The 10,494-nt window shown below is 59.6% G+C and overlaps 1 long non-coding RNA gene across 1 annotated transcript; it reads left to right on the top strand.

Moving 5' to 3' along the window:
• Positions 1–8,200: 8,200 nt before the first annotated feature.
• Positions 8,201–10,022, top strand: LOC310668246. Its single transcript, XR_014506669.1, has 2 exons — positions 8,201–8,700; positions 9,082–10,022. It is a non-coding gene; the product is annotated as an uncharacterized lncRNA (long non-coding RNA).
• The last annotated feature ends 472 nt before the right edge of the window (positions 10,023–10,494 follow it).

Raw genomic sequence — 10,494 nt, 5'->3', positions numbered from 1 at the left:
GCAGTGGAGGCTGTGGCGATGCACGCGGCAGCGGCAAGGGCCCAGGCCTTAGAGGCTCTGGCGGCGAAGGCACCAGCGCCAGCGGCCCAGGCAGTAGAGGCTCAGGCTGCTGAGGCACCAGCGGCAGTGCAAGAGGCCCAGGCGGTAGAGGCTCTGGCGGCGGAGGCAGCAGCGGCAGTGGCAGAGGCCCAGGCGGTAGAGGCTCAGGCTGTGGAGGCATCAGCGGCACCGGCAGAGGGCCAGGCAGGAAAGGCTCAGGCTGCGGAGTCACCAGCGGCTCCGGCAGAGGCCTAGGCGGTAGAGGCTTGGGCTGCGGATGCGGCAGAGGCCCAGGCGGCAGATAGTCTGGCGGCGGAAGCATCAGCTGCAGCGGCAAGGGCCCAGGCGGTAGAGGCTTGGGCTGCGGAGGCATCAGCGCCAGCGACCCAGGCAGTAGAGGCTCAGGCTGCGGAGGCACCAGCGGCAGTGGAAGAGGCCCAGGCGGTAGAGGCTCTGGCGGCGGAGGCACCAGCGGCATTGGCAGAGGCCCAGGCGGTAGAGGCTCAGGCTGCGGAGGCACCAGCAGCACCGGCAGAGGCCCATGCGATAGAGGCTATAGCGTCGGAAGTACCAGCGGCAGCGGCAAGGCTGTAGACGCTCTGCCGGTGGAGGCACCAGCGACACCGGCAGAGGCCGAGGCAGTGGAGGCTGTGGCGACGCAAGCGGCAGCGGCAAGGGCCCAGGCCATAGAGGCTCTGGCGGCGAAGGCAGCAGCGGCAGAGGCCCAGGCAGTAGAGGCTCAGGCTGCTGAGGCACCAGCTTCAGTGGAAGAGGCCCAGGCGGTAGAGGCTCTGGCGGCGGAGGCACCAGCGGCATTGGCAGAGGCCCAGGCGGTAGAGGCTCAGGCTGCGGAGGCACCAGCAGCACCGGCAGAGGCCCATGCGATAGAGGCTATAGCGTCGGAAGTACCAGCGGCAGTGGCAAGGGCCCAGGCAGTAGACGCTCTGCTGGCGGAGGCACCAGTGGCAGTGGCAGAGGTCCAGGTGGTAGAAGTTTTGGCGGCATAGGCACCAGCGGCAGTGTCCAAGGCGGAGAGGCTCAGGCTGTGGAAAAGCAGCTTCAGCGGCAGAGAACAAGGCGGTAGAGGCTCTGATGGCGGAGGCACCAGCAGCAGCAACAGAAACCCAGGTGGCAGAGGCTCAGGTGGTGGAGGCACCAGCAGCAGCGGCAGAGGCTCAGGAGGTACAGTTTCGGGCTGCGGAGGCAGCAGTGGCGGCAGCAGCGGCATTGGTTGAGGCAGTAGAAGCCCCGGCGATACAGACTCTGGAAGGGGAGGCACCAGCGCCAGAGGCCCAGGCGGTAGAGACTCTGGCAGCAGAAGCACCAGCAGCAGCTACAGAGACCCAGGTGGGAGAAGCTCTGGCTGCGGAGGCACCAGCGGCACCGGCAGAGGCCTAGGCAGTAGAGGCGGCATTGGCTGAGGTGGCATAGGCCCAGGCAGTAGAGACTCGGGAAGAGGAGGCAGCAGCGCCAGAGGCCCAGGCGGTAGAGGCTCTGGCGGCGGAGGCAACAGCAGCAAAGGCTCAGGCGGTAGAGGCTCTGGCGGCGAAGGCACCAGCGGCAGCGGCAGAGGCCCATGCGGAATAGGCTCTGGGGGCGGAAGCACCAGCAGCAGCGGCAGGTAGTAGAGGCTCTGGCGGCGGAAGCAGCAGCCGCACCGGTAGAGGCCTAGGCAGTAGAGGCTCTGGCGGCGGAAGCACCAGCGGCAGCGACAAGGGCCCAGGCGGTAGAGGCTCAGGCTGCGGAGGCACCAGGGGCACCGGCAGAAACCCAGCCAGTAGAGGCTCTGGCAGTGGAAGCACCAGCGGCAGCGGCAGAGGCAGAGGACCCAGCGGTAGAGGCTTTGACGGCAGAGGTACAAGCAGTAGCGACAGACACCCAGGTGGCAGAGGCTCTGGCGGCGGAGGCAACAGTGGCAGTAGCAAAGGCTCAGGCGGTAGAGGCTATGGCGGTGAAGGCGCCAGCAGCAGCGGCAGAGGCCCGGGCGGAAGAGGCTCAGGGGGCGGAGGCACCAGCAGCAGTGGCAGAGGTACAGATGGAAGATGCTCAGGTGGCAGAGGCACCAGTGGCAGAAGCTCAGGCGATACAGACTTGGGAAATGGAGGCACCAGCGCCAGAGGCCCAGGCGGTAGAGGCTCGGTCTGCGGAGACACCAGCAGCAACCGCATTGGCCCAGGTAGTAGAGAATCTTGTGGCGGAAGTAGCAGCGGAAGCGGCAACGGCCCAGGCAGTAGATGCTGTGGTAGCGGGGGCACCAGAGGCACTGGCAGTAGAGGCTCTGGCGACGGAGGAACCAGTGGCAGTGGCAGAGGCCCAGGCGCTAGTGGCTCAGGCTGTGGATGCACCAGCGGCACCCGCAGAGGCCTAGGCAATAGAGTTCTGGCGGGGGAAACAACAGCGGCAGCGACAAGGGCCCAGGCGGTAGAGGCTCAGGCTGTGGAGGCACCAGGGGCACCGGCAAAGGCCCAGGTGGTACAGGCTCAAGCTGCGGAGGCACCAGCGGCAGCAGCAGAGGCCCAGCCAGTAGAGGTTCTGGCAGTGGAAGCACCAGCGGCAGCTGCTGTGGACCAGGCGGTAGAGGCTTTGGCGGCGGAGGTACCAGCAGTCGCGGCAGAGACCAAGGCGGCAGAGGCTCTGGCAGCGGATGAAACAGCAGCGGCAGAGGCCCAGGCGGAAGAGGCTCAGGGTGCATAGGCCCAGGCGGTAGAGACTCGGGAAGGGGAGGCACCAGCGCCAGAGGCCCAGGCGGTAGTGGCTCAGTCTGCGGAGACACCAGCAGCAGCCGCATTGGCCCAGGTAGTAGAGGCTCTAGCGGCGGAAGCGGCAATGATCCCGGCGGTAGAGGCTCAGGCTGCGGAGGCACCAGCCGCTCCAACAGAGGCCTAGGCGGTAGAGGCTCGGGCTGTGGAGGCACCAGTGGCAGTGGCAGAGGCCCAGGCACTAGAGGCTCAGGCTGAGGAGGAACCAGCTGCACCAGTAGAGGCCCAGGCGGTAGAGGCTCTGGCGGCATAGGCACCAGCGGCAGTGGCAGAGGCCCAGGCGGTAGAGGCTCAGGCTGCGGAAAACCAGCGGCAGAGGCTCCGGCAGCAGAGGCACCAGCGGCAGCAGCAGAGATCCAGAGGAAGAGGCTCAGGTGGCAGAGTCTCCAGCAGCAACTACAGAGACCCAGGTGGTAGAGGCTCTGACAGAAGAGGCAACAGTGGCAGTGGCAGAGGCCCAGGCGGTAGAGGCTCTGGCGGCGGAGGCAGTGGCAGAGGCCCAGGCGCTAGAGGCTCAGGCTGAGGAGGAACCAGCTGCACCAGTAGAGGCCCAGGCGGTAGAGGCTCTGGCGGCATAGGCACCAGCGGCAGTGGCAGAGGCCCAGGCGGTAGAGGTTCAGGCTGCGCAAAACCAGCAGCAGAGGCTCCGGCAGCGGAGGCACCAGCGGCAGCAGCAGATCTCCAGAGGAAGAGGCTCAGGTGGCGGAGTCTCCAGCAGCAACTACAGAGACCCAGGTGGTAGAGGCTCTGACAGAAGAGGCGATAGTGGCAGTGGCAGAGGCCCAGGCGGTAGAGGCTCTGGCGGCGGAGGCAGTGGCAGAGGCCCAGGCGGTAGAGGCTCTGGCGGCATAGGCACCAGTTGCAGAGGCCTAGGCGGTAGAGTCTCAGGCTACGGAAAACCAGCGGCAGAGGCTCAGGCGGCGGAGGCACCAGCGGTAGCAGCAGAGATCCAGAGGAAGAGGCTCTGGGGGCGGAGTCTCCAGCGGCAGTGGCAGAAGCTCAGGTGGTACAGATTTGGGCAACGGAAGCACCAGCGTCAGCAGCAGTGGCGCGGACGGCATTGGCTGAGGCGGCAGAGGCCCAGGCGGTAGAGACTCTGATGGGGGAGGAACCAGCAGCAGCAAGAGAGACCCAGGTGGCAGAGGCTCAGGTGGCAGAGGCAGCAGCGGCAGAGGCTCAGGAGGTACAGATTCGGGCAACGGAGGCGACAGTGGCAGCAGCAGTGGAGCAGGCGACATTGGCTGAGGTAATAGAGGCCCAGGCGGTAGAGACTCTGGCGGCGGAAGTACCAGCGGCAGCGGCACAGGCCCTGGCAGTAGGGGCTCAGGCTGCAGAGGCAGCAGTGGCAACGGCAGAGGATGAGGCAGTAGAGGCTCTGACGGCGGAAGCACCAGCGGCAGCCACAAGGGCCCAGGCGGTAGACGCCCTGCCGGCCGAGGCTCCCACGGCAGTGGCAGAGGTCCAGACAGAAGAGGCTCATGTTGTGGAGGCACCATGCAGCAGCGGCAGGAGATCAGGTGGTACAGATTCGTAGAGGCTCAGGCTGCGGAGGCACCAGAGGCACTGGCAGCAGAGGCCCTGGCGGTATAGGCTCGGGCTGTGGAGGTGGCAGTGGCAGTAGCAGAGGCCCAGGCGTTAGAGGCTCTGGCGGCATAGGCACCAGCGGCAGTGGCAGAGGCCCAGGCAGTAGAGGCTCAGGCTGCGGAAAACCAGCGGCAGAGACACCGGCGGCGGAGGCACCAGCGGCAGCAGCAGATCTCCAGAGGAAGAGGCTCAGGTGGCAGAGTCTCCAGCAGCAGCGGCAGAAGCTCAGGTGGTACAGATTCGTGCAACGGAAGCCCCAGCGTCAGCAGCAGTGGCGCAGACGGCATTGGCTGAGGCGGCAGAGGCCCAGGCGGTAGAGACTCTGGAAGCAGAGGCACCAGCGGCAGATGACCCAGCGGTAGAGGCTCTGATGGCAGAGGCAGCAGCAGCAACTACAGAGACCCAGGTGGTAGAGGCTCTGGCAGAAGAGGCGACAGCGGTAGTGGCAAGGAGAGCCAGTGTGGTGTAGTGGTTAAGCCATTTCCGAGCTTGGGAGGAGAGGGAGTTGCGGTTTAACCCCTCCCACACACGCGGGGGCTGGCCTTTTGCCCCAGCGAGATTCAGGGAATCCCCGGACGTGCCTTCGACCCAGCCCGCCAATCAGCGGGCAGGGGAGGCGTGGCCTAGCCTACTTAAGGCCAGGCACATGAAAGAAGGGCCAATTCCCATCATAAGACCTTCAATGGAACATTGGAATGGAAGGATGGGGCGTTGGTCGAGGATGTAAAGGTTTCCACCAATCAGCCCACCGATTTCATTTTGGGGAACCATTTGTCCCAGAAAGAGGAATAAGATCCTCAACGGTGACTATGTAGACATGTTTACACTTCTCCCTCCTACTAAACTAACAGGGAAAGGGGAAAAGAGGCGCTCTTTCGGTAAGCGGAAGTATAGGACGCCTAGGGCAGAACGCACCTTTGAGAATTGGTTGGATGGGTACCAGGTTTTCATGGGGGTTGTTTGCGTGGCTTATCCGCGGCGATCCATGGATCTGGTTGCTTATTTGGCGCATGTGACGCGGGCCCACGTGCTGGCAGGTGAAAATGCCTCTTTAACATATGATGAGAATTTCTGTAGAATGCCTCTCTCCTGCCTTCCACCCGATGGGACCTAAGGGATCCTAATTACTGGGGCGAGGATGTTGGCCCTTATATCGAAAAGCCAGGAATCGGCCAAGTCGGGTAAGACAGATGCAAAACGGCGCCGCCAGTGTTGGGAATACAATAGAGGTGTATGCTTGCGTCCCTCCTGTAAGTATCTTCACGAATGCGAGCGGTGCCAGGGAAACCACCCTGCCTCGGCGTGCTTTAAGAATAAGCAGCAGCCTTTCGGGGGGGCAGGGGGTACTTCAACAACAATGCCAGAGGTGCCCCCGGATCCTCTCATCAGGGTCCCGGTAACCGTCAATAATAGGTATCTTGGTCTTGCCTTTTCCCCTATCCGTCTTCAGCCCCTCAAAACCCTGCTAGACCAATATCCCGATCAAAAAGCCGCACAATACCTTTGGGAGGGGTTCTCCATGGGGTTCAGGATCCCCGTGGCTTTCCCCCCCAACACCGGGGACCCACAAAATCAAAAATCAGTTAGGTAGAGGCCCGAAGTAGTTAGGAAAACGATAGAGAAAGAAATCAGGGCAGGTAGGGTAGCAGGCCCCTTTTCCCAACCTCCCCTGGGCATTGTACCTAAAAAGGCCCCAGGGGAATTTCGCATGATCCACAACCTCTCTTATCCAAGGGGAGGCTCGGTCAATGACGCGATCCCCCAGGAGCTTTGTACTGTGAAATACGCCTCCTTTGACCAAGCAGTTAAGATGATTCGCAGATTTGGGCGAGGGGCACTTCTAGCCAAATGTGACATCGAGTCGGCGTTCCGCCTTCTGCCCGTCCATCCAGCTGACTTCCATTGGTTGGGCTTTAGATTTGAAGGAGCGTATTTCATTGACAAACCAATGCCTATGGGCTGCTCTGTGGCTTGCTCAGCCTTTGAGTCGTTCAGTACTGTCAGGGGTTCAGGAGCAGAGGCACAGGAAAGGGAGGAAATGGAGAGCGAGGGGGAGGAGTCCGAAGGAAATGTCAGCGATGACAGCGGTCCGAGGTCTCTGAGTCTTTCCAGTGAATCGGAGGATTCACAGAAAGGGGCTCCCATGGTCAGGGCAAGGGGAGTGCCCAGGGGGACACCTCAGGAAGAAGGGGCCAGAGGGGACTCAGAGAGCAGCAGTTGGAAATCCGGACCAGCGTCCACACCAGAGTGCAGTAGGGGGGAGGAGTCCCAGGCATCGGGATCAGGCGGCGCGCTGCCAGCGGGAGAACAGGAGGCAGGATTGACCACGCCTCCGTCGGGGAGCGAGGAAACGGTCAAGAGGAAGGTTAAAGGCTGCGCGCGCGCGCCAAGTTCAAATGTACAGGAGGGCGGCACAGTTTGCAGCCCGGATAGGGAGCCAGGTCCTAAAGCCCGCCGAAGAGAGCGGGAGGAGTCAGGGGGGTCAACGTCTGCGTCGGAAGAGTCCCGGAAGGAAGGGACCCCGGGGGGTAGCAGGACCCAGAGGAGAAAGGAGAGAAGGAAGAGGTGGAGTAAGGTTAGAGTCTTAAACTGGTGTACAGGGGGCGGAGATTCAGATGGAGCTTCGCCGGTCTAAACCCTAGACGTAGAGCTGGGGCGCTGCGGCTTGGAAATGGAAACTGTACTTCAATAAAGACTTTTGTACATTAATACCGGCTAGCGTTGGTCCTCTGTGAGCTGGGACCAGGAGCCAGCTCTGACAAGTACGTTTCTCGATTGTGCCCTACGATTCAGGACAGGGTCGGTGGGCGTGTCGCATTACCTAGACGACTTTATTTTGGTGGCAGATAATAGGCAACGATGCTCCGCCCTTTTGGAGGCCTTCACGGCCCTGGCCCGGGAGCTGGGGGTGCCACTGGCCGCCGAGAAAACGGAGGGTCCAGCCACTTTTATGGTCTATCTGGGCATAGAGTTAGACACCGTGGCCCAAACGTCTAGGTTACCCGAGGAAAAACTATTCGCCCTTAAGGCACTAATACAGCAGCTATTGCCCCTAAAGAAGGTTGCCCTAAGGCAAATTCAATCCCTGCTAGGTCACCTAAATTTCGCTTGTAGGGTAGTGGCGCCTGGTTGGCCCTTTTGTGGCCGTCTGGCCAGATTGTCAGCAGGCCTCAGGGCACCACAGCATAGGGTGCGCCTCTCCAAAGAAGTTAAGGCGGATCTGGGAGTCTGACTACAATTCCTCGACAGGTACAATGATATATCCTTATGGCAAGATTCCATGGCACTCAATGCTGACTTCCAAGTCCAGTCAGATGCAGCAGGTTCTTTGGGTTTTGGAGTTTATTTCAGGGGCCAGTGGTGTGCCCAAAAGTGGCCTGCAGACTGGCAGGGCCAGCCCATTACTCGAGACCTTACATTCTTGGAATTTTCCCCTATTGTAGTGGCAGTACATCTTTGGGCAGAGCAGTTCCGCAACCATAGGGTTTGTTTCAACACAGATAACCAGGCAGTAGTAGCGGTTCTTTCTAGACAGTCCACGTGCTCCACCAGGGTGGGGAACTTGTTACGGTCCTTCGTCCTTCTGTGTCTGGAACAGAATATATATTTTTCAGCCAAATTCGTACCTGGCATTAATAACGACATCGCGGATGCTCTATCTTGTTTTCAGATGGAGCGCTTCCGCTCATTAGCGCCGGATGCGGAACAATCATCAATGCCTTTCCCGGAGCATCTCTGGAGTCTTGGGAGCAAGAAGTGATGAAGGGAGTATTTGGTGCACTTGCCCCTTCCACAATGAGATCATAGAAGAAGGCTTGGGCTGACTTCTTAAAGTTCCGCAGCAGAATACCCAGCAAAAGGCAGAATTCCATTCCCTCAACGAGGGAGGTCCTCCGCTACTTAGCCCACCTGAAGGAGCTGGGCAGGGCACCAAAGACTCTCAATATTCAGTCCGCGGGGATTTCATATTTTTGTAAAGCCTTTTTTGCCACCGACCCGTGCGCTGAATTTATTGTGCGTAAGACTTTAGAAGGTTGGCGCCGGCTGCAGCCCCCCAGCTCTGACAAGAGGAGGCCCATAACTTATGATATCCTGACCCAGATTCACAAAAAATTACGAGAAATATGCTGGTCAAAATATGAAGCTCGCCTATTCTCTGCCGCTTATTCCATAGCCTTCTTTGGTGCCCTGCGCATAGGGGAGGTAGTCTGCGAGGGAGGGGTTGCCCACTGCCAGAGGGGCATCCTCTTAAGTGATCTGACCCTATCAGGGACTGACCTGATCGTTCAAGTACGGAGCTCTAAGACGGACCAACAGGGTCGGGGGGCCCTCCTTCGGTTACCAGCTGCACAAGCTAGTGGTCCCTGTCCGGTTAGGGATGCGAGGCGTTTCCTCTACTTAAGACCCAATAGCCCCGGCCCCTTTTTTATTCACGCGGATGGATCGCTCTTGGCCAGACACCAGTTTACGCGAGTGATGCGCATGGCGTTGGCAGCATGTGGACTGCCCGCGGATGAATTTGCGGCTCACTCCTTTCGGATCGGGGCAGCTACCACTGCAGTGCACCTTGGACTCTCCACAGAGAGGATAAAGGACTTAGGGCGGTGGAAATCTAATGCATACAAAGCTTATGTGAGAAAGAACCTATGACTAGCGGTTGTTCTCCTGACCTTGGTTTTTCTGTCTATTTGCTTTTCAGAATGCAAGAGGGTGCGCATTTGGTTGGTGGGCCACAGCATTGTGCATTGGGCCAAGAATCGTGCCATGAGTACCGGGTTGGGGCAAAACTTGAATTTGCCTGCAAATGTGGAGCTGGTGTGGATAGCGCGAAGAGGGATGCGCTGAAGCGAATTCAAGCCAGCCGTTATGGTGAGAGCGGCCTCTGAGGGCCCACCTGATGCCCTGGTTATCCAGTTGGGGGAAAACGACCTAGCATACCGCAAAGCTATTGACTTGAGATGGAACATTTTTGATGATTTTGCTGATCTGATGTCGGTTTACCCAAACATTACTATCTTGTGGTCCTCGTTGCTTGAGAGGAGGACATGGAGGGATTGTGTGAGCCCGGTTGGAATCAATAAAGCAAGAAAGGTCTTGCAGCGGGCTGTGGAATGTAGAGTGGCGGCTCTGGGTGGGTGTGTCATAGGTCACCCAGGCATCCAGGACAGCAACGAGGCCCTCTACAGATGGGATGGCGTGCATCTGTCAGATGCTGGAAACGATATTTGGTTGGGGGACATCATAGCAGGGATTAGGAGTTGGTTACAGGTTTGAAGGTATTGGCGGCGAGCTTTGCTCGAGTGGCGGTTAGGCATTGGCAGGGGTTAATTGTTATGCAAATGAATGGGGGGGAAGGAAGCGCCATCACCTTCCCCCAAGGATAAGGGTAGTCCGGTAGAGGACTCCGGGGGGCGTTGCCTTGTCCGAAACCTAGGGAGGTAAGGGCCTCCGGCACGCCCCAGAGCGGTGACACATGTGGGATCCTAGTTGGCGTACTTCAACAGGACTCCCACGACTTGTGGATAACCCTTCCCGGTCTCCATGCCGGGTAGTCGATAGGAGCCAATGCCTAAGGCCAATACCTTTCAATTCTGTAATCAATAAAGTTGTGGCCTTTTTATGCCCATTAACCTTAAATAACGTGTCCAGTGTCTTCATTTCACATGGGGGAGGGGACTTGCCACGCAAAGCCATTTCCGAGCTTGGGAGGAGAGGGAGTTGCGGGTTAACCCCTCCCACACACGCGGGGGCTGGCCTTTTGCCCCCGCGAGATTCAGGGAATCCCCGGATGTGCCTTCGACCCAGCCCGCCAATCAGCGGGCAGGGGAGGCGTGGCCTAGCCTACTTAAGGCCAGGCACGTCCGGGGACCGCCCTCTTTCCCCTTTCCAGCTGAGCGATTTTCCCATCCCACCCACCCTTAGGCTTAGCTAGCCATGACCTTGCTATGGACTCCGGTTGGTCGCCGCAAGGGGCCTGGTAGGAATTTTTCCAATTTGGCGCACTTCCAGCCTTTTGGTTTTTTCGCCTACCTCATAGCAAACGTCACAACTTCCGCGGTATTGGCGGTTAGGCATTGGCAGGGGTTAATTGTTATGCAAATGAATGGGGGGG

The sequence above is a fragment of the Podarcis tiliguerta genome (genome assembly GCF_965153285.1).
Source record: "Podarcis tiliguerta genome assembly, chromosome: 18".
NCBI classification, from domain to species: domain Eukaryota; kingdom Metazoa; phylum Chordata; class Lepidosauria; order Squamata; family Lacertidae; genus Podarcis; species Podarcis tiliguerta.
Note: the sequence above shows the minus strand (reverse complement) of the source record. Positions and strands in the feature narration are given on the sequence as shown.